We start from the raw sequence: 26,247 nt of genomic DNA on the forward strand, positions 1-26,247 counted from the left end.
GATTGGGTTTCATCAAGAACCCTTAACGATATGACCAGATATTGTTTACTTTGTGTCTTAACTGCTGACATGACTGATTAGTTTTAATCCTAGAGCGTTAACGATATAACTAGATATTGATTGCTTTGTGTCTTAACTGATGACATGACTGACTAGTTTTAACCCTGAACCGTTAACGATATGACCAGATATTGTTTACGTAAAACACTAACGTATTTACAAATACCTATGAATGAAAAGCTATATTTCTTAAATACTCGACAATCAGTGGTTGTCCTCTTCCATAAAAATATAATATTAAGGAAATAGCTGAAATATTTCAGGAAATAACTGAAATATTTAAGTAGATAATTAGATATGTAAGTAAAATCTAAAATATTTAAGGAAATAACGGAAATATTTCAAGGAAATAATTGAAATATTTACGTAATTAACTGAAATATTCAAGGAAATGACTGAAATATTTGAATAAATAACAGAAGTATTTAAGGAAATAACTTAAATATTTAAATAAATAACTGGACTATTTAAGTAAATAACTAAAATAATTTCGTAAATAAATGAAATATTCAAGTAAATAAATTAAATATTTACGCAAATAACCTAAATATTTAAGTATAGAACAGAAATGTTTAAGTAAATAACTAAAATACGCAAATAACTGAAATATTTAAGTAAATAACTGAAAGCCACGTGTCAACATCTTGGCAAATCGATAATGCCATTCCATGAGGCTTTAGAAAGCTGTTCAGAAAGGATAGAGAATATCCATCCAAGCCTCGCCCCAAAGATAATATAGCATTAAGAAAGATTCATCAATTGATAGCTTGCGGTTAATTACTGAGTGCCCTATTGATGCTTACCTTTATAATTATCTGCAAGATTTTGTATACTATAAATGTAATCCTCTTGAATACCCTAGAAAGTTATTTCAAAGACCAGGACAATCAAGAAAGGAAGAAAGAATTCACCGAAAATCTTAGTAACAACAAGGCGTGATCCGAGCTCCAGCTTACTCGGCGCGTGCTAAAATCGTTGTTTCACCAACGAATATTAAAATAAATACGCATTATTTTATTTTTTTCAATTTAATAAATAAATCATGAGTATCCTATCCTTAAATTCCTAACTGGCCCCCAACAACAACAACAAGGTAGATTGTAGGCTTACTCCCCGAGTAAGCGAAAAATAGGTTGTTTGAATATCCGAACGAAAATTTTAAAAGTTTATATACTTTTTTTATGAATATCATAGTGGTAATTACGAAAATATGTAATTACGAAATTATCGTAAACATTGTACATTGAAGGTTTAGAAATAGAATAAAGACAAAGAGAGTAAGATGTAGTACGACATTTCAAAGAGAGACGTATCATTATCTATGAGAATTGGTCAAGTAACAGAGGCAATAGATTTCATATTTTGTATCTTTTTTGTTATAAATGAAAGAAAAGTAATTGACGAATGGTAATACATGGCTTATTCAGTTTCATCCATCACTCACACATTTTCTATGTCTATATATATATATATATATATATATATATTATATATAATATATATATATATATATGTGTGTGTGTTGTGTGTGTGTGTGTGTGTGTGTGTGTGTGCGTGTGTAGTATGTATATACAATATTTGTATGTATTAAATTCCATTTTATCCCTTCCTTAGCTAGAAGAAACCTCCTGTCACAGGAAGGCTACAATTTTAATCATTGTGCGACCAAATCGGAACTTAAGTCTGTCGTCAACATTTCCCCCTAATTGATTTGAGGGAAAGGTGGTGCAGCCATTCTCTCTCTCTCTTCTCTCTCTCTCTCTCTCTCTGGGAGTGTTGGTTTTGCGACGAAGCCTGACTGCTTTCCACTGCCAATTAAGCCGGCCAGAATGGTAGTTTTCCCTTCAATGGTCGTTAGCTGAGCCTCGCTCTCTAACTCGTCCCAGAAAACATCGATCGCATTCATCATCGATTCGCGCTCCGAATCGTACGATAATGGAGGGAAAATATCGAATGCTTTTAGCATCATTCGCTCTGACGTTCATAACAGATTATTGATGGTGAAGGCTATTGCCTTTCATGTTGCTGTTGAGTAAAACAAAGCCAGATAATGAAGTAATAATTGACTTCAATGGAAAAGCAAAAACTGACCGATAACTTACGGATTCACAAAGAGTTTAATGCCTTTTATTTAGGCGTCTGACCGCGGACGCTTCGTCAGTTGATTATTGTTATTTTTGTCTCTTTAATCCGTACCTGCTCATTACCCAACCACTCGTCCGTGTTGGGATCCCCGGCTTAGGCTTCATACCGGATATATTATTGAACAGCCGCGTTCTGTTTGGCTTTATATCTTATGCTTTAAGTTTCTGGTAAGTAAATTGTGATATTTGTGTAATATAAACTGTTGAATTTAATTTGTGAATGTTGTAAATGAAGCGAATTATGTTTACGCCCAAGTCAGTAGCCGCGGGAAATGACCGCGATGATATTTACATTATCAGGTGACAGATCTTGGCTTGTTCAAGCCCTCATCCGGGGATTTCTGCTGACGTCACCGCCAGCGTCGTTTCCGATTGGCTGTCATTTCGCGAACGAGGCGCTAAAAATTGAGATGTAATCGTCCCGCGGGAGATAATAACATCCCTCGGCGCTGTAATTACGGAATGCCTCTTCCTACCTCCAATTATACGGGTAAATTTAAAAATTGTCTCCCTTCAGTTCCACTCCGTTTTATTCTTGCGTTTCTTTTCTCGCCTCTCCGCTCTGGATTTTGCCGTTTCCAGCTGTCACGTGGTTCTCTGGAGCCTTGTTCCAGAATACCAATGAGCTTCCTGGAACGAGAGAGGAGTTTTGCCGGGTCTAAGAGCTCTACGCGAATGAAGAGTACAAAGAGAACCACGATAATGGCTGGGAAGATAGTCCTATAAGAGTAGTTGCTAAATATTCTGGAGTGTATAAGTCTTAAGAGTATGTATGTATTTATTCTATTTCACTACGACACAAAAATGAAGTTTTTAGTACAAGAGGCAGAAAGTCTGTTTACACGTGATTGCTCAGAAAACCAGACAGACAGACAGACGGACATCATAAGAAAAGTACTGAAAACCTTAGTAGCCCTGAAACACTGTATGAGACTATTCAAGTTCTATCATCTTTACTCTGCATTACTTATTCACTCCTCTCAATGCTTTATCTCTTCTAAACGTTTTATGATTAGTAAAAGTATAAACAGTTGACCAGGCTCATGGTTCAAGTCTTCCTAAAGGTAGGATAAAACAGAAATAGAAATTGAGAGATAAATAGGCCATGTAGGCCTAACAGATGAGGCCCAGATGTTAGAAAAGATTTCTCGACGTTGGGCAATGATTTAGTGTTTGCTTTTATGAGAAGGACTTGGAGGTATTTCATGGTGTGATCAGGTATGCAGGACATAAAAAAATGCACGAAAAAGTAAACAGACACACACCTATATATATAGTATATATATATATATATATATATATATATATATATATATATATATATGTATATAAAATGTGTGTGAGTGTGCGTGCTTGTGTGTACTGAGCAGAATGTTATTGCACAGGTCTTAAAGGTTTCTATATTTACTTCATATATATATATATATATATATATATATATATATATATATATATATATACATATGTATAACTGAATCACGACAGTTTGGAACGTAATAAATCCATAAATAAAGGTATAAGCCACGAGGGAAAATAAACAACGGAGTTTCCACAAGATCTTTCGACGTTCAACATCCTTTACTTAACAGATGAACTGACTTACATGAGGAATTGACAATACAAGAAAGGTCGTATAACTGACAGATAGGATTATAAAGAGATTAGTATCTAGAATCCGACACACCTGAAGATGAGTACCTTCCCAAACTAGCATAAACATGGGTACAATTTAAAAAAAAAAAAAAAAAAAAAAAAAAAAAAAAAAAAACAAGACAATCTGCTCAGACACAAGGACAAGACAATTAAAGGATTATTATAGGTGACAGCTATTCAGAACTTTGGTAAACACAAACATATTCACAATACATATTAAACATACACATACAACGAAGATATCTCTAAGGCAATTAATTTTTATTTAAGTCTGTAATTATCTGCTAAGTAAAGGACGTTGAACGTCGAAAGATCTTGCGGAAATTGATGTTGTTATTTTCCCTCGTGGCTTATACCTATATATATATTATATATATATATATATATATATATATATATATAATATATATATTATATATATATATATATATATATATTGTATATATATATATATATATAATATATATATATATATATATTATATATATATATATGTATGTATAAACCACGCAAGTGTACAATTATGAATGGTAAAAGACGTTTCGTTCCCATCAGCTGAGCTGAGGGATAATCGTTTAAAATCTCTTGAACCTCGTTAAATCTATGCGATTAAACGATATTACAAGGGTCTTTCATACAGCCACTGGGAATGTTGGATTAAGTCCACTCTCTCCAATAAAGATACCTAACTACTTGTTATGTGCAAACAGAGAAACTATGCTCTTTTATTTATGTATGATATATAGTATATATATATTATATATATATATATATAAATATATATATATATATATATATATATAATATATTTATAGTATATTAAAGACAGGAGCAGCAGACACTCAAGCAACAGACAAACTGGAGTAATGGAAACGCGTTCTTTTTCTTTTCTTTATCCATTTAATATCATTAAATGGATAGAGAAAAAAAAACGCCTTGCTGTTACTCCAGTATAGTATATATATATAGATATATATATATATATATATATATATATATATATATTATATTATATATATATACACATTATATGTGTGTGTATCTATACATCTATATATGTATATAAATATCTCTTAATATATATTATATATATATATATATTTTGTATATATATTATATTTAAATACTATAGATATTTATATATATATATATATATATACATATATATATGTGATATAATATATAGTATAATATATATATATATATATATTATATATATATGTATATATATATTTATATAAATATATATATATATATATATATACATAATATAGTATATATATATATATATATATATATATATATATAATAACAACAATAAAGTTTTTAATACAACATGCATGAAACAAACACCAAACCTATAGCCACATAGGAAATTCGAGCTCCTACGTTCTATCTCTATAAAATTTTGCTGGTAACTGAGGAACCACGTGGCAATTGCACATCATATGTATCAGAGTCATCTATTGGTAAACTTTAAGGTTAATTTGAGTGTGCCAACTTACCCCTGTAGCCAACTAGCCCCGATCTCCCTTATAGACCTCTTGAATGGAAAAAAAGAAAAAATCAAATCAATTGGCAAACATTGCTTCCTCCTCTTCAGTACTTATAAAATGCAATGAAGCGCTTTTACTCACCCAGTCACGTGATGAAATGTTTTAGAGATTTTTCTTTGGTCATATTCAGCCTTGCATAACACCCCCAACAAGTTCGGTAATGCTCAAGCGATCCTATTTTCTGAAATGGAAGAAAAGCACTGGAAAGCTTTCGTGAATCACATTTTCCTTCTTTATCTCTGCGATGAATGTTTCCAGATTTTTGCATTGGACTTGCTTACTTTTTACAACATCCCACAAATTCAGTGATGTTCAGACGACTCTCAATTTTGTAATGGAAAAAGGTGCTGGAATGCTCTAATGATTCTCAGAATTACCCATTTGTAAAGTTTTTGTAAATTATAATTTACTTCTTTGTCTCAAGCGATAAATTTCTCAATTATTTTGCCCTGGTCTCGTTTAGTCCTGTATAACCTCCCTCAAAATTCAGTACTGTGCAAACGACCATCAACTTTTAAATGTAAGGGAACTGGTATGCTTTTATGATTGGCCATTTAGCAAAGCCTTTGTAAATTGCCATTTCCTTCTATATCTCTTGCAATAATTTTTCCATATTCTTTAACCCTACTCTTGCTTAGCAATGTATAGCATCCCGGAAATCCAGTCAATGTTCAGACGACCCTCCCTTTTTTGTAATGGTAAAAGGCACTGGCATTCTGTAAAGCTTTCATGAATTACCCATTTCTTGTTTACCTCACGCCATAAAATTTTCCCGAGTTTTCCCCTGGTCGTGCTAGGTCTTGTGTAACTTCCGGCAAATTCATTAATAATCGAGAGAAAGTAGCTTTTGAAGTGGAAAGAAGTACCGGTATGCTGGAGAGTTGTTGCGAATTGCAGTTTTCTTCTTTGTCCCTTGCCATGCCTTTTCCATGGTTTTTTGTGCAGATCACACATCCACCAAACCTAGTATTTCTCAAGTGCTTTCTTACTTTGGTAAAGAAATGAATACTGGGATTTCGACTTTTAGCAGCACAAATAAATGACCTGTTTCGTACGAGACCAATCAACAAGGCACACATACAAAGGTTCCAAAAATGTCTTGCCTTCTAGTCTCTGTCTTTCGTGCTGGTTTCTGCTTCCTTCCTATTTGTACGTATTTCAATTATTCTCTCTCTCTCTCTCTCTCTCTCTCTCGTCCTCCTCCTCTTCGCGTCTCCTCCCTCCTCCTCTCTCTCTCTCTCAAATTTCGTGGATAGCTTTCCATTTAAGAAATAACGGTGAAGTCTTTCTCAGTCCATTTGTTTACTGCGTGTGTTTTCTGCGGCTCCAAACCGGAAAAAAACAAAAACGAAACTTGAAAAAAAGACAAACCGTGAAAAAGCTAGGGGACAGAAAGAAAAAAATCGAAAATAACGCGAAAACCAACAAAATAGAGACTTTCTGTATATATCTCTTGCACGCCAAAGGAAAGAAAGCAAAGAGAACGAAAAGGACATAAACTTCCACAAAAAGGTCTCGCCATATGCGACTCTATGCCAGGGATGGAGAAGATCCAAAGTCGTCCCCGCGGGAGGGGGATCGTCCTCGCCCCTAAAGGCCTCTCCTTTTTCGATAAAGAAATACATTGAATTCTGAAAAAGCTTTTGGAGTAATGGGGTCTCCGTGCTCCCTGTCTGGGGGGCGTCGGGTTGGGGGGTTGTGGGTGGGGTCCAGAGGAGGGTCCTGGAGCCAGCTACACAGAGCTCATTGTTAAGAACATATGCAGTTTGAAAGCATTGATATTTTTTTGGCGGCGGGATACCACTTTTAAATCCCATCTCGGGAAGGATCTGATCCTTCTTCAAGATTTAGAAGAGGGATTTTCAAGATGGCTGCGCTATCCGCCGCTCTCCTCTTTCTTTGCAATTCTTTTTTTCTTTTTTTTTTCTTATTGTTTATATTTTTCCTTTGGCGCTTCAGTTTTTATGTTGGTACCGTTCCAATCTTTCCGTTTTCGCTTTTGTTTATTCTACAGAATTCTATATGTGTACTTTTTCCTTGAAGTTTTGTGTGGATTTTTATTACCTTAGATAAATATTCTGTTTTCTTTATTTCATCGTGATCTTGTGAACAACATATTTATCTAGTGGAATTGTTATCAACTTCTTTTATGGAAAATTCAGTCGCAGACGTTCGAATGTAATATATATATATATATATATATATATATATATATATATATATATATATATATTATATTATATATATATATATATATGCAAACATATGCATATATATACATATATTTATGTATATGTTTATATACATATATATATATATATATATATATATATATATATAATATATATATATATATATATATTGGTCACCTATTCCTTTTTTACTTGTATTGAAAGTTACTTTTTTGTTATATCCAACAACTCACATGGCAACATGATTCCAATGAAACAAAGTTGGTTTCATTTTGCAAAAGTAACTTCCTCTTTATTGACTAAAATGCGAGATCGCCTTCGGAAGCAGCTAAATTCCTAAGGGATAAAATTTCCCTCATTTCAGCTCGCTATTCAAAACGCTTAAACGTAATTAACACGAGGAATCACAGAAATCTAAAGGTCATGTGGGAAAGTGCCTACCCTCAGGTACAGAGATGTTTCTGAATAGCTGGAGCGTAGCGGGATTGTTGTTTGAGATCAAACTGGCCTTACGCCACCACGGGCTCTTGCTCATAAAGCAGCCCGTAGATGTAGCAGGAAGAAGTAAAAACTCAGAGAAAAGGAAAACTGCGGTCATTGATCACCATTTCATTTCTTAATCCATTTCTGTTTTTTTTTTTTTTTTTTTTTTTCTGGTTTCACTGATTGGGACTAAGGCGGTTCAAAAAGTGGAAGTAAAAATGGTCTTATTCCGGTATAAGACAGACTATCTTCTTGGGAGACTTATGATAGTGGATGATTATTTCAATTAAAGCACCAATTTGAGAAAGTGACATGATACTTCTTGTTGTTTGATATCATAGTAATATTTTGATAACAAAATCATCTCATAAGATGATGGAATTGAATTATAGTACCTGTAACGAAGAACTTTAACAAGTAGAAAGTCTCGTAAAACGCAGAATCCAGCAGTGAGTTCCATATTCTACAAGAAACTGAGTCAAAAGTTTACTATTTTCATAATTTCTAAGGAACTCCCAGGAAGCGCTGACACTTCATCAACTGCTTTTCTCAATAATTGTTAATTATAAATCCTGTTGCACAGATGAGTAAATAAGCTCTTCGATCTTCAAGAGTACTTGATATATGGAAATGTTGCTTTTTTTGTCCTTCCAAGATTCTTCAGGTTTAGGGTGTCATTATTTTTTTTTATAAGAATATAAGAAATTCCTTCCACTTATATTCGGCTGATGCTCACCCATCCAGACACTGACCAGACCCATTGTTCCTTAATTCACTGTTCAAGAAACCAGCTAGTTATTGATTGGTGTGCGTTGGTTATCACTCATCCAAGCACCAGCCTGACACATCCTTACTTTATTTACTTTCTTGATCAGATGAACTTAATTACAGCAAAAGTATTTAAGTCGTTAAATTTAGGCTTTGTAGCTCGCAGCAGTCTTAAGTTCCCTTTGTATTTTCTTTTCTTTTTTTTTACCATCCTCTAAGTGAGGTAAAGCAGAAAATTTTAATTTCTTAGTTAAGTCATTTATTATCATGTGCCTAAATATGAATTTATATAATATGTATATATATATATATATATATATATATATATATATATATATATATATGTGTGTGTGTGTGTGTGTGTGTGTGTGTGTACATATATTAAAATATAAACTTACATACATATATGGTATATAATACACATATATAATATATATAATAATATATATATAGATCAATATATATATTTAATTTTTAATAAATTTTTTAATAATATAATATATATATATATATATATGTATGTATATGCTCCGTACTGTAGCATAAGCTGAAGAGGCTATGATCAAATGTAAATAAGAGAAAACATTCATTCAAAAACTACACGGTAGATAAAAGAAGAGAATGCCTTCCCTAACGCAATGAAAGACTCTTCCGAATGTCAAAGGGCCTCAGAAGACACTCTGGCAGGAGTAAGCCCTCCCAGAGACTGGAAGTGGAGGGAATTAGACAAATATAACTCGCAACGCCGTCACAAATTACATCCCGCGTTAAACTGATTACAAATCATACCAATTTAATAGGGGATCATTTCCACACCCCCGAACATCTAGCATAGCCTTCTTTGCTTACAGGTCTCGTTCATATTTTAAACGAAATACACAGTTTTGTTGCCTCGAGGGGAAACGCCTAAGCGTGTGGCGAAGAGACAGGAAGATTCTGAATTCATTTTTATGATTCTTGGGAGCAAAACCCCCTCCCCCTCCCCCCCTCCCCGCCCCAACTACCCCCCCCCCCGCCCCCCAGATGAAATGTGTCTCAGTCCTCGTGCTCGTAGATATTATATAAGGACTGTATAAGGCTATAAAAACAAAAAATTACACGATGTCTTTGAATACACATAAATAAATAAATAAATAAATAAATAAATAAATATATATATATGTGTGTGTGTGTGTGTGTGTGTGGGGGTGTGTATTTTTTTATTTATTCATCTATGTGTATACAAAGATATACAGACGTACATCCATGTATATATAAATATAGTATATATATATATATATATATATATATATCAATATATATCATATATACATAGCATATATATATATATATATATATATATATATATGTATATATATAATAGGCTAGCTATATATATATTATATATATATATATATAGAGAGAGAGAGAGAGAGAGAGAGAGAGAGAGAGAGAGACTCACACACACACAAGCACGATCTCTGCGTAGCAACTGTCTATATTTGCAAGCAGATGTGTCCGATAAACTAGCTCACGTGTGTGTGTGTGTGTGTGTGTTTATGCGTTAGTATTTTTGAAAGGCCGAGGCATATAGTAAACATACAGACGACATATACTACAGGCGTGCTCACAACATCGACGCATACGTAGGTCGACACAGACACACACACACACACACACACACACACACAGAATCTTCGGCGGGGTCCCCAATGCGTAATCCATGAGCAGCACAGGCAGCAGAACCCGATTTTTCCCTGAAGATGAGCCACCGCAGAGCTCTGCTAAAACCTCGCGCTGGAAACGCGCGATGTCATGTGGGACTCTGATCTTTGAAGATAAGTCGAATAAAGCTTATTTTTCCGGATTACGTGACATGTGCATAATTCAAGTCAAAGCTTTTCCGCTTCTCCCATCCAAAACACGTTAAAAATGGAGCCGGAGCCGGTGATGATGGAGAGCCTCTTGTTTTCTCCCTGGCTCGGTTTCTTGGTGGCTTTTTCCGTTTGCCCCCTCGCTCGTGTTTTCTGTTTTTGTTTTTTTTTGGGGGGTGGGGGGTGGGGGGGGGAGTTTTGGTTTTTGCGTTGCGTGTCCAGAATTATTCAGTTCCGTTTCAGTTTCGTTTCTTCGGTTTTTTATTTAGCTTTTTTTATTTATAGTTTTGTTTCTCTTTTTTTTTTGCATTTCGATAATTATTCAGCTTCGCTTCGGTTAAGTTTTTGGGTTTTTGTTTAATTTATCTATTTATCTTATTCATGGGATTAGATTTATTATAATTTTTTTCCTGCTCAATTTCATCTTTTCTCTTTATATTTTGCGTTTCGAAAAATACTCACTTTCTTTTCGGTCTGTTTTTTTTATGTTGTTTGATTTCTATAATGTCTAATTTTTCTTGGCTTCTTTTTGCGACGTTTCGAGAATTATTCATGGGATTCCGGGGATTAGATTTTTGTATAACTTATTTTTTTTCTGCTCGGTTTCTATTGTGTGTGTGTGTGTGTGCGTTTATTGAATTATTAAGTTGCGTTTCAGTTTTGTTTTTTAGGTTTTTATTCTTCTTATTCCTGGGATTTGATTCTTTTTTAATGGTTATTAGTTTTCTCCTAGCTACCACCAATGTTTTCCGAAAAATTCTCTATTTCTTGAAAGAAAGGGTTTTGTAAATTACTTTTTTTTTCAAGTTTCAAGAATATTCAGTTTCATTTCTGCTTCGTTGTTTTTACATTCCTAGGATTTGATTTTTTGTCCTTTATTTTACTTTTTTTTTTGAGTTTCGGGAATATTCAGTCTCATTTCCCTTTCGGTTTTTTTTTTATGTATTCCTAGGATTCGATTTTTTGGCATTTACTTTGCTCCAGGCTTCCACCAATGTTTTCCCAAAAGTTCTCTGTATTTCTTGAAAGAAAGTTCCTTTTATTAATTGCTTTCATTTTTATACCTTCTTATTAGAGAATTTCTTTGCAGCTTCTTTTTGTTCCTTTATAAAGTTCTTGGATATTCATAGCCTTGTGGAGTCCCAGTTTCCTATATTCTTTTTTACTGCATTCTCTTTTAATTCACATTCACTTTATTGCTCTTATTTTCTTTTTTATTCAGTTATTTCACATCCTTACCTCCCATATACGATGTGTCTTACCTTTATTAGGTAGCTAATTTCTACATGCAACCAAAATTTCATCATTTTTGCAATTCTTTTAAATACACACGCACTCACACATAGATATATAATATATATGTATATATATGCGCACACACAAATGTGCATGCTTATATACAATGTCTCATTAAAGGACGAAAGCGCTCGGTACGAATCTCTGCCTATTATTTTTTCTGTGGTATTCGCTTATATATATATGTGTGGTATATGTATATATATATATATATATATTATATAGATATATATATCTATATATCTATATATATATATATATATATATATCAATATATATATATAATGTGTATATAAATATATTTTGTGTGTGTGTGTGTGTGTGTGTGTGTGTATCAGACTGGTATACCGGCCTTAGTGCCTATTACTCCACCCAGCTTCTGCTTCGTGCAAGAAAAAGGGCTTTTGATCTTGCAACCTCATCAAGAGATTGCTGGGACAGATGCTCTTATCATATATATAATTCCTTTCGACCACACGTTATTCCCAAGGCAAAGTGAATTCAATATTTAGGGGGATATTTGTGGCCTAGTATTGCGAGTGTAAGAAAGTCCCGTGTGACTATTTACTTCCCCCTTCTAAAAGAAAATGAGTGCAGAGAGGAAGGTTAATGAGCAAATGGATTTCATGAATGAAATATGATGTAAAATTGAAGAGGAGAACGCAGTTCTGGATTTATCAAATATATGGAAGTTAGAAGAGACACAGAAATGAGTGAAGTTAAAGTGAAAAGGTTTAGGATATGTCTGAAATTAATGGAAGTTTTTGGTGAGGATGCGAGAGGAGGAGTTGAGAGGCTGGTAATAAAACGACTTAGGAGATTATAAGATGGAAGTGTTGTACTTCGTTACGGTGACCAAAGTCTGGTTGTGTGACTGAACCGGGTGTATAAGGTGGTAGGGAAAGGTTAAAAAATTTTGGACGGTGAGAGTATGACTAGACAAGTACACCTGAATGTATGTTTAATAGCTTATGGATATTGTAGATTTAGAGGTGTACAGGTAGCCCGAATGGCCTTATACATACATACTAACACACACATATATACTATACATATATATATATATATATATATATATATATATATATATATATATATAGGTAAATATAGTATGTAATGGTAATAGATACAATGCCCTCTTAACTCCTCGAAGAATTCGAGAAGTCAATAGGGCATTGTGGCTATTACAATTACATATGTATCTGGTAAGTTTTGACCAGTAGATTCTACACATATATGTATGTATGTATATGTTATATATAGTATATATATTATATATATATATATATATATATATACATATACATATATATGTGCGTGTGTGTGTGTGTGTGTGTAATAGATGATAGACAGTTAGAGAGAGAGAATTAGATGAGTCTCAAAATCTTCCGAAAAATAACAGTAGCTTAATGGTTTCCAATATCGTCCCAAATACTTTCCTAGACTTCATCAGGCGTTACACTAAGAAACCTAAAATTGCGTTCTTTATATTTAAAAAAAAAATACTAACAAAGAAGTAGACAAAAATAAAAGTTCGTCTAAAGGGGACACAACAAAACAACCTATGAATCCCTCGCAAATGAATTAAGCCCAGTTGAACGTCAATTTTGAACACCCTTTCTGAAAGCGAGACTCGACCCCTCGAAAAATAACATGCCACTCGCGTTCTCAAGCCTCCTCCTCCTCCTCCTCCCCTCCTCCTCCCTCCCCCTCCTCCTCCTCCTCCTCCTCCTCCTCTCCTCCTCCTCCTCCTCCTCCACAACGCCCTGGTGCTCCAAAGCCTCGTCACGGACCGATTTGCTCTCCAGAGCGCCAGTTAACACTATTATTATGGTTATTTTAGCTATTACAAATTACACGGGCGATGAAAATGAAATCAGCAAATGGGACGAGGTTCCCCACCCAGTCCCTTAACCCGTGTACCCAATGGAGAGACCCTCGATCCACAGAATGAATGTCCTTCCTTCTGCGTTTCCCCCTCCCCCCTTTCAGGCAAGCTCGTACGCCCCTCCCCCAACGTATCCCGGGCTATTCTTTCCTTTGTGTAGGGTGTTGGAGAGTCAGACCTTCCATTAGGTGGGCCCCAGGCTGCAAAGGAAGAGCTTCGAGCGAGAGTTGGCAGTTCCAGCTTTCTTTTTCATTTGGACTCTCTTCGTCCGGAGCAAGTTCGCCATCTGGAATGCTCAGTTCTTCTTCAAAATATCATCTTTATTCTTCGAAAACCTTGAGCCAGTACAGGCGTCACAGCTCCCTCTGATGAGTGATAATGGCACCCTACGAAATGAAAATGACTGACCAGCGTGTGGCAACATCCGCCTCTCGGAAGGGTAGGCTACATCATCAAAATCATATCATTGAAATTTGGCGCCAACATGTGTGAGCGAATGACTTCGGGAGAGAAACGAAGGGGGCTTCCTCGCCCCTGTCGTGGATGGTTCGGGGGGCCCCCCTTTACGTGAGGTACGCCCCCTGGACGGGTCTCAAGGATAGCTGAGGGGCTTTAATAAGGGAAGAGAGGGGAGATAGAAGAGGCGAGAGAGGGAGGGCGGGGGGCGGGGTGGGGTCCATGAGGGTGGGAGAGGAGGGCCACTGAATGCAGTGAAAAGAAGAATTAATGATATTGGGAACAGAACAGGAGTGAGAATTACACTAAATGGAAAGCTTGGAGAATGGAGCAATGAATTTACACAGAAGAGAGAAGAGAGAGAGAGAGAGAGAGAGAGAGAGAGAGATAGAGAGAGAGAGGAACTAAAACAGATATCTGCTACAGGAATGACAGGAATCACAAGATGGGAAATAATAGTCGATTAAAAAGTTTTAAATCTGTTATTTTGTCACACTGAAATTAAAATATATATATATATATGATATATATATATATATATAATATCAAATTATATTATTATAATAATATATATTATATATATATATATATAGATATTTTATATATTTATATATATATATATATAAAGATTATTCATCTTCAAAATCAGATACTATTTATAGGTGGTCGAATTTCCAGATGACGAAGTCTGCTTCTGACTTACATGAAATTTCTAGGGTAGATTCCTTTGTAAACACTACATAAGTATATTCATTACTAAAAACTTTTTTTGTGAATACAGATTGCTTTTAAGAGAAAGAAAACTATCAATTCCAACGTCAGTTCAGTACATCAATAAATATCAGAAACGCAAACGTTGAATAAGGGATATTACATCTAACTGAATATTATTCGGTGCTGATTTTCAAACGTATTAATGTACTGAACTGACGTTGGAATTGATAGTTTTCTTTCTCTTAAAAGCAATCTGTATTCACAAAAAAAGTTTTTAGTAATGAATATACTTATGTAGTGTTTACAAAGGAATCTACCCTAGAAATTTCATGTAAGTCAGAAGCAGACTTCGTCATCTGGAAATTCAACCACCTACAAATAGATACTATTTATAGGTGGTCGAATTTCCAGATGACGAAGTCTGCTTCTGACTTACATGAAATTTCTAGGGTAGATTCCTTTGTAAACACTACATAAGTATATTCATTACTAAAAACTTTTTTTGTGAATACAGATTGCTTTTAAGAGAAAGAAAACTATCAATTCCAACGTCAGTTCAGTACATCAATAAATATCAGAAACGCAAACGTTGAATAAGGGATATTACATCTAACTGAATATTATTCGGTGCTGATTTTCAAACGTACTGATCATTTGGGTGTTTACGAGCATAGGGGAACTAAAAAGATCCTAATGGCAAAACGCTGATAATCCCTGGCTAATACGCCATCGTTAAATATACATAAACCCAAACTCTAAAAGATGTGCATTATGGAACAGTATTAATCAAATTAGAAACCATTTTCTTGGTTGTATTTGGGGAGTTCCCTAAACTCTTTCGACGTAATAATAAAAAAATTTTTATTAATTTTTTTCATTTATTCATTTATTTATTTATTTATTTATTTTATTTATTTTATTCTATTATTCATTTATCATTATTTTTAATTTTTATTTTATTTTATTTATTATTTTTCTTTTTTTTTTATTCTTTCGACGTGATGATAAGATTGTATTTATAAATTTTTTTATTTATTCATTTATTTATTTATTTATTAAGTTTATTTATTTATTTATGTTTTTTTGTTATAAATTAGTTTGAGTTCTAAATGGAACTGGATAGAAACATTTGGAGAGACCTTTGATGATACACTCAATATATCTCCCGAGTTATTAAGGTCATTTTCTGTTGAAAGGTAAAAGGGATTACTTCAGGATTCAGAGAGCTCCTCTCTCTCTCTCTCTCTCTCTCTCTCTTTTTTTTTTTTCTTTTAACTTTTAGAGTTTCTATTTAGTGTGGTCGATGGTACTGCATGAAATATATGGAAAGCGAGCGCTCATACGAAGACAGACGTACATATCATATTGTATTATATATATCTCTGTGTGTGTGTGTGTTTGTGTTTGTTACAGGGAATATGTGAAATCCAGGGATTTCACCAAATCCCTAGGATTATGTGAAATAACCAATTCGCTTACGAACATTTGATCCCCGAAAACTAGTACTGAACACCGTGGAATAGTGATTCATCTACACTGTTTTGCCGTGTTTGGTATTGGTCTCTTAGGGTCAAATGTGTTTCGCCATGTTTAGTACTAGCCCCTGGGTGAACAAATGCACTTAGGGACATTTGAACCCCGACGGGTTAGTACTAAACACGACGAACTACATTTGACTCCCCAGGGGTTAGTACTAAACACAGCGAAATACTTTTGACTCCCCAGGGGTTAGTACTAAACACGGCGAAATACATTTGACTCCCCAGGGGCTAGTACTAAACACGGCGAAGCAGTGTAGATGAATCACAGTCTCACGTGTTTAGTACTAGCCCTCGAGCTTCGAATGTTCCGAAGCGAAGTGGTCATTTCACATATTCGCTAGGAATTCCGTGAAATCCCTGATTTCACATATTCCTTGTATATGCCTTAGTTTCAGTCGTACTTTCGTGAATCAGGGTAAGACATGGAGTGAAACATTTTACAAAAAACAACTCCATTTGAAAAACAAAAACAAAAACAAAAAAATGTCTCACGGACGTTACGCTTCTCCACCTGGCGGAGTGGGACTGGCATACAACACTGTCGAACAGGCTCGTTATTTTACATCATTTTCCTCACTTGAGCACAATTGCACTGCGAGCAACCATAGATACCTACTTTCTGTAACTTACTTCTTACTCGGGATGCCCTCAACTGCTCCCTCGAGGCTTTCCAATTCTCTTGTGACTTGGCGTCAGTTATTCCTGAAAATTGCTTTATATATTATCGGAGCAAAAAATGTTCAAGATTTACCTTACGGATCTACGATCTGTGATTATTAAACTCACCCCCTTATTCCATTTTGTTCATCCTCCTCTCCTACTGCCTCTTTCGTGTATACCTCCCCTTCCCCGCCCCCCTTCCTCCGCCGTCCTCTTCCTCTTCCTTCCTTCCTCTTCTTCTTCGTTCCTTCCTCTTCCTCCTCGTTCCTTCCTCCCTCTCACTACTTCCTCCTGCCTAGGGGTCTTTAACATTTCAATTTTATTCTATTTTACTTTCCTCCTTATTTACCTACTAAAATTTGTCAGTGTCTACAGTGACTACTGCTGAAACTACAAATTAGGTCAAGTGTCAGTTTGTCATTTTTTATTCCATTTACTATTTCACATGAGACTAACTCACGCTTCGCTCTAATGACATTTCTGCTTTTCCATAATAGTGAAAGTGGCTAGCAATGTAATAAGGCGAGAAGATAACAGCCCATCGCGGAAGTACTGGTTCGAGTGTTGCTAGATTATTCTCGCTCTGCATTTTAACGTAAACACACTGATGAGGAACAGCACTCAGGTATTCGAAAATCTTTGCTTGTAAATTTTACATAGTAATATAGTTTACTATATAAATGTGGATTTTTATTACGCAGATTATTTTTCACGAGATTGTGAATTTCTTAAAATTACTGATAAAGTAAGTCTAATGAGTTGTCAAGAAACTGAGCTAACGATTTGCAAGGAAATCCCAATTTTTTAATATACCGCATCAGATTTGCTGGTGGTCTGGAACCGAACGGACGAACTGTTAGGAGTGACGTAAGCATGCAAGAAAGAGAAAGCGTCTGGGTGGAATTTCATGAGATTTTGTGTAAAGTTTGTTAATAGGTCATCAATCGTGATAGTAGATTTTCAGCCTGACCATTATTCAAGTTCGAATACATTTTCAGCGAAATTATACAATGACCGCCCGTTGATTCTACTGGTACTGTTGTATAATATATAATGAATAATAAACTGCAAACGATCACACAAAAATTTCAAGGTTCGACGCTAACTCAGCGCAAGAAGTTATGGTTTATACATTATATAGTATATATATATATATATATATATATATATATATATATATATTTTATTCAAGTTCGAATGCATTTTTCCTTAAAACTGTATAATAGCCAGGTGTTGATTTCGACTGGTACTTCTAATTAGGATGGGTAAATCTTTCACTGACAAACTTACGGTTTTTATTCCGCGTCACATAAAATATACCTATTGACAAAACATTTTTTTCAGATTTATTCAGCCATCCACCAACGTTCGCTCAAAACAGACGAACTCACTGTCAGATGGACTGAAAAGACCTCCACCATTAAATCCCCACCCCCTAACCACACAACCCAGGACGCCTGGAAATCACCCATTTGGCACCCCACCCCACCCCCATTAAAAATGTGGAAAACAAAAAGATGAGCCCAAAATGCCACGCAAAAAAAAAAAAAAAAAAAATAAAAAAAGTGTCGAGAATCATGAACAGAGAGAGTTTTTAATGAGGCCTTTCTGTTGTTAATGCTATCGCCTCACCCAGGGGTCTGGCCAACGCCATTATACACTCAGTATTAGATGGAGCTTCATAAAAGGGAGACCGGAGGTGCTAAGGCCTAATACCTTTTTTTCTATTTTCTTTTTTCCTTTTTTTTTTGTACTGAAGATAGTGCTACTTTGATGTGCTAAGAGAAGGTGCTTCCAAATCCCTCCTACCCCATCCCACCAGACACCCCATCCTCCCATCCCTCACCCCCTTATTCCATCCTGTTCTTCCTCCTCTCCTACTACCTCTTTCGTGTACCTCCCCTTCCCCCCTCCCCCCTTCCACGACCGTCCTCTTTCTCTTCCTTCCTTCCTCTTCCTCTTCCTCTTCCTTCCTTCTTCCTCTTCCTTCCTTCCTTCCTCTTCCTCTTCCTCTTCCTTCCTTCCTCCCACTCCCTCCTTGCTAGGGGTCTTTATCATTTCAATTCCAATATTCTTTTTTTCTTTTTTCTTTTTTTGACCATTTCAGTAGAGTAATGGCTAGATACATAATTCACTGAGTAAAATAATACAGAGATATTTTGGCAAGCAAGAATAAAGTAAAGCAGGGGAACTGACAGCCGAAAATGGACATACTGATACACACAATAATAATAGCAATAATAATAAGTAATACGATATGCAATAACAGATTTATTGATAATGAAAGAGAATAACTGTATAGAGCAGCAAGATTTAATAGAAAATAATTTGGACTCTATAGATGTTGAAACAAGTAAATGGAAATCATGAAACTCTTCGTTTTGAGAACTCAGATTTCAACTCTTAATTCTTCATTTATAAATAAGTATAATTGAAAATTATATGGAATACCTATTTTCATCGGGAACTGTGAGCCCGTTTTCATTATAAATGGAAGACTTCTAACTTTATACTTATCTTAAAACTAAAAGGCATTCGGTTCATTTTTATATTTTGTTTTCTGTCTATTGTTATTAATCCATTCTATTTTTGCATGATGGGTGATAAAGATCTTAATTCATACATTCAGTAGGAATCATCTAACAGAGATTTAATAATACGAATAAGTGAGTAAACAGAATCCCTCGTTTCTCTTGTCTTATAAAATAAAGTATTATTTTAGATACAAACAGATTGGAAATGTTGAAAATTACGTAAAACAAAGATTTTCATTTTTAATAATTCATGGATGAATACTGAATTATCGTCACAAACATTAATAACAATAAAAGGAATAACAGCCTCTATAATAACATTGATAACATGTCTTGACAAAAACGATAATAGCAATAATAGCATTGATTATTAATCAGATTGCGTTTGTCACCATCTAAAATATCAAAGCTCTAATGTTGTCATTTGTAAAGTCACTTACATCTTACGACAAAAAACTGGGTATAATTCATATTAAAAAAAAAAAAGTGCTACATTCTAATGATGAACCCAATTTTCCGAAATGCCAAAGTGGAAAGTAAAGCAATAATATTTGTTTGTTCTTCTCGAAAATAAGAAAAAGAAAGTTTTAAAACCAGAAGGATTCCAATAAAAGGTTAAAGTTTAAAGACTTGAAGTTAGATTTTTTCTTTTGCTATTCCGAAGGATCATATTTTTTCCCAACCCACTTCCAACTTCTGGATCCCGAGAAGCAAGGAGAGAGAGAGAGAGAGAGAGAGAGAGAGAGAGAGAGAGAGAGAGAAATGATACAAAATGTGAGCTGCGCATATATAATCCCACCTACCATGACGAAAGAAGGGAGAAATCCTTTCCTAAAGAGGATTTCTTTGTAAGGAGCCTTACAAGACTCCTCTCCTCCCCCCCCTTCCTCCCCCTCCTCCTCCTCCTCCTCCTCATACCCTCACAGCGTGAGGGAGAGGGGAAATGGAGGAAGGGGAGGGGTGAGAGGGGAGTCAGCAGGATGAGCTGCTGGGGAAGAGAGAGAGAGAGAGAGACAGACAGACAGACAGAGACAGAAACAGAGCAGGAAAAGGATGAGAATTTCTAAAAAGAATGAAGAGAGAAGAGGAATAATAAAAAGAATGAAAATTTGATAAAATTTACTATGATTATCTTTATTATTATTATATGTACAGCGTATCTGATCAGAGAGAATTTTCGTTTCAGTACTTCAAATCCAACTAAAAGATTCAACAATATTATTTCTTCTCAAATATCCACCGATCATTTAATGATCGGTGGATATTTGAGAAGAAATAATATTGTTGAATCTTTTAGTTGGATTAGAAGTAGTGAAACGAAAATTCCCTCGGATTAGATACGCTGTACATATAATAATAATAATGGGGACTATGGAAAAAGAGGTCATTTGGGTAATGTATTAAGCCGCGACAAATAGTTGTATTGTATTAAGCAAATAATAGAGCACTTACACCTTTTTCTACATTGTTCATTTTGAAATGTCAACTTATCCATTTATTAAATCTTAAATACTGGTAAAACGGCTGCTTCCATTCCATTTTGATTAGCATTAAGCTTTAAGATTAAACATTAATATATATATATATATAATATATATATATATATATATATATATATATATATATATATATATGTATGATGTATGTATGTATATAGTTTAATCTTAAAGCTTAATGCTAATCAAAATGGAATGGAAGCAGCCGTTTTACCAGTATTTAAGATTTAATAAATGGAAAAGTTGACATTTCAAAATGAACAATGTAGAAAAAGGTGTAAGCGCTCTATTATTTGCTTAATACAATACAACTATTTGTCGCGGCTTAATATTACCCAAATGACCTCTTTTTCCATAGTCTCCAAAACTCAAATAATTGAGAATTGACAGCAGATAGAGTCTCCTTCCTGATTTACCTTTGTAAATAATATGAAGACTCACGGAGAATATTGTTGTGAAAGTATGACTATAAAAAGGAATGTTAATGAGAATATAATTAGGATGACTGGCTTCGTTATAACAGAAGGTGTGGTTGTGGCCGAGTTATAACTGCCCAAAAAGTTATGGAAAGGGAAGATGGGGTATGGGTAGGGGATGGATTGGGATGAACAGTTAATCCATGGACCCAAGAGGATCAAGTGCACTTTAAACTCTCTTCGATCTGTCCTCGGTACGGGTGGGGGAGTTAGGGATAGAAGGGGGTTGGTGTGGGTGGTAGGGGGGTTACTGATAGCCAAGAACAAAGCTTCAATCTTTGGATCTCGTTAAAATATCACTCTGATTCTCTGATATGGAAGTATTTCTCATTTTAGAACACTTCGTGGAGACTCTAATAATTAACATGGGTGTTTCGTCGTTAACTTAAAAAAAACGACAGTTCATTAACTTCAAGGTCAATAGGTCCCTCTTCTGTTTTGGGTTAAATCGATACTTCACTTCAGCAGTCAGATTTCAATACAGAATGCAGTATTATGTTTAGTCGTACACGTACGACTAAAGGATTCAATTCTCATCTTACCCCATTTTTTCCTTGAAGCTTTGTTCTTTGCTATCAGTAACCCCCCACCACCCACACCAACCCCCTTCTATCCCTTACTCCCCCACCCGTACCGAGGTCAGATCGAAGAGAGTTTAAAGTGCACTTGATCCTCTTGGGTCCATGGATTAACTGTTCATCCCAATCCATCGCCTACCAATACCCCCTCTTCCCTTTCCATAACTTTTTGGGCAGCTATAACTCTGCCACAACCACACCTTCTGTTATAACGAAGCCAGTCATCCTAATTAAATTCTCATTAACAATTCCTTTATATATATATATATATATATATATATATATCTATAATGTATATAATATTATAATATATAATATAATATATATATATATATATATATATATATGTATGTATATATAGATATATATATATATATATACTATATACATATAATATATATATATATATATATAATATATTATATATATAGATATCTATATATATATATCATATATATATATACTATATATATAGCTATATAATATACTATATATAGATATATATCTATATATATATATTATATATATATATATACTATATATATATATATTTTTACTTTTTACATTTATCTATACCCGGTCAATTATGTCAACATCTCCACTGATATAAAAAGAATACTTACCTGTTATAAGGTAAAAATCGAATCTATTTAGCAATTGCTTTTTCCGTGACAGTTTTCTTTCTAGAGAGAGAGAGAGAGAGAGAGAGAGAGAGAGAGAGAGAGAGTGGATTAACATCGAAGGAATCGACGAATGAGGGTTTATGAGAGATAGGGAAACAAGCAGGGAGAGAGTTCCAAAGCCTAGTGGGTAAAAGGCCTAAAGTAGTAGCTGAATGAAAAACAGATTAATTAATGAGAACCTCTCAAATAGTACAGAAAAAATACCATAGTCTGCGATGCTTTTCAAGATGAGGAATGTACTGATTAACAAGAGATTTAAGCCGCTATTCTCTCCAATGAAGTGGTTTTAGTTTTCTGTAAAAGAAAATTATTGAGACGGCTATTTGTGTGTCGGTCCGCACAATTTCTGTCCGCCCTCAGATCTTAAAAACCACTTAGGCTGAAGGGCTGGAAATTGGTATGTTGATCATCCATCCCCCAATCATCAAGCATACCAAATTACAGCCCTCTAGCCTCAGTAGCTTTTTATTTTATTTAAGGTTAAAGTTAGCAATAATCCTGCGTCTGGCAACGATATAGGCCAAACCAACACTGGGTCGTGGAAAAAGTTTGATGGGCCGCAACTCATACGACATCATACCGAGACCACCGAGAGATAGGTCTATTTTCGGTGACCTTGATTATACGCTAAACAGAAAACTCGATTGGGCCGAAGAAACTTGAGTTCATTTTTTTTTTCTTTTTTTTTGCCGAGACCGAAACGGCCTCGTCACAAATAATCTCAGTCTTGCAGGATAAATGATAATTCCATAGATGAGATTATTAGAACGTAAGGTCTTATATCTATTTTATCATTACAAGGACGCTCAAAATTAATAGGTAAATGTTCCTGCATTTTATTATGGCTTTAGACAGAAAGACAGACAGTCAGACAAATCATAACCTAGTAACTGTTAAAGAAAAAATATTCTCTCAGGATATCGGTACAGACACAACGCTGAACGAAATTGATGCCAGCAACCTTTACACTCAAAAAAAAATGAAAAATAATGAGTTTTCATAACAAGAGAAAGGAGCCACCTCTCCTCTCCCACGCACTACCCTCCCCCACCGGCCCCCCCACACACCCCGCGCCGCCCCTTCACGAGAATAATTGGAAGCGCGTCTCATTAATGAAAAAATCTACCTCTTCTGGTTAATGAGTTTTTAGTAAACAAACAATCGGCCGCCGGTGCCTCATTCACAGAGTGGATTGTAACTCCCGTTACATTTTCTCAGAATGAAAACATAGAGAGAATCTGAATCATTTTCTCGCGTTTTGTGTTTTCGTGTTCCGTCTCATTTCTTGTTGGTTTGTTTACTGAAGCAGGAAGTGAATCTTAGGATCGAGAAATTGCCGGATATTTCATATGTATTTGCTCGGAGTAAACATTTTTTTTAACTATCGTCTTTCAAGATAGGAATGAATGATATGGAAAACTAATATCTTTTTGAAGATAGAAATAAGTTGGTTAGTTTACTAAAGCAGGAATTGAATCTCAGGATTGAGAAACTCTGTAAGTTGCAGCATAATTCATATAATATGTTTTTATTCGGCATAAATATTTTCTAATTATCGTCTTTAAAGATAGGAATGTATAATATAGATAACTGATAAGATTTTGAAGATAGAAATTAGTTGGTTAGTATACTAAAGTAGGAAGTGAGTCTCAGGGTCGAGAAACTCCGTTAAATTGCCGCATAATTTATATGTTTTTGTCTGGAGTAAATATTTTTAAACGACCGTCTATAAAGATAGGAATAAATAAAGAGAACTATTATGTTTCTGAAGACATAGATAAGTTGGTTTGTCTTCTAAAGTAGAAAATAAATCCTAGAATCGAGTAATTTTGTAAATTGTCGCATAATTCATACAATATGTTTGCTCGGAGTAAATAATTTTAAATTATCGTCTTTAAAAACAGGAATGAAGATCTAAATAAGTTGGTCTGTCTACTAAAGTAGAAAATAAATCCTAGGATCGAGAAACTGTATATTGTTGCATAATTCATACTATACGTATTTGCCCGGAGTAAATCTTTTTAAATTATTGTCTTCAAAGATAGGAATGAATAATATATGTTTTTTGAAGATATAAATAAGTTGGTCTGTCTCATGAAGTAGAAAATATATCTTTGGATCGAGACATTCTATGAGTTTTCGCTATAGTTATATTATATGTTTTGCTCGAGTTAAATTTATTCTAACTTTTTTAAAGATAGGAATGAATAGTATCGATAACATAATATGTTTTTGAAGACATAAATAAATCGGTCATGCGAATGGCGTACGAGCAAGTTATGAACAGGAAGTTAAAGAAATAATAACTCATAAATACTCCCCTTCATATCTCGTGTGAGAACGTGAAACCTCGGTCAAGTGACTCACGTTACTCACTGATAGGAATCTTGGAATTTCGACCCATTCCGGATAAAAAAAAAAATGTCTAAGATACTCGAGAGGCTGTATTGAACATTATCTCACAACACTCCCCCCTCTCTCTCTCTCTTTCTCTCTTTTACCATCCCTCATACATTCTATTGACCCCGTCCATACACTTTGCAAACGGGTGCTAATGCGGAGAGAAAAGATTTTGTGATAATCCCGTGTACATCCGAGAAGTGCTTTATTATCGGAGGATGGTAACATGAGATGCTGAAAGAGCTTGTTATAATGGGACCCCAGATTTAGGGGAGAGAGAGAGAGAGAGAGAGAGAGAGAGAGAGAGAGAGAGAGAGAGAGAGAGAGAGAGCGTGAGTGTGTATGCTAGAAGCATAGCTTTTTTTTAGACATTTGGAATCTGACAAATTCTCACTTAGCTTTTTTGAGACAGACAGACAGACAGACAGACAAACAGACAGACAGAGCGTGAGTGTGTGCGCTAGAAGCATAGCTTTTTTGTGAGAATCTGCCAGATTCTCACAAAAAAGAATCTCATAAATGAAAATGGCCGATTAATGCTTCTATTTAGTTGCTAAAATTCCGTAAACCGGAAAATGGAAATCAGTGGTTGGACCGTGACAAGTGACTGTCTTAGATATATAAAATAAAACTAGTTTATATTCTAATAGTCATGTTAGAAATAGGTAACAGAGAACTGCCTATCATAAATCTGCCTGGCATGTGTGATCAATCAACGTGAGACCCTACCCCGTAGGAGAAAAAAAAAAAAAAGACTGGATACTATAATGCCTCGAGGGATTTAAAGAATCGCAGTATTCAATCCCCTTTTCCCAA

The sequence above is a fragment of the Macrobrachium nipponense genome, chromosome 17 (assembly GCF_015104395.2).
Source record: "Macrobrachium nipponense isolate FS-2020 chromosome 17, ASM1510439v2, whole genome shotgun sequence".
NCBI classification, from domain to species: domain Eukaryota; kingdom Metazoa; phylum Arthropoda; class Malacostraca; order Decapoda; family Palaemonidae; genus Macrobrachium; species Macrobrachium nipponense.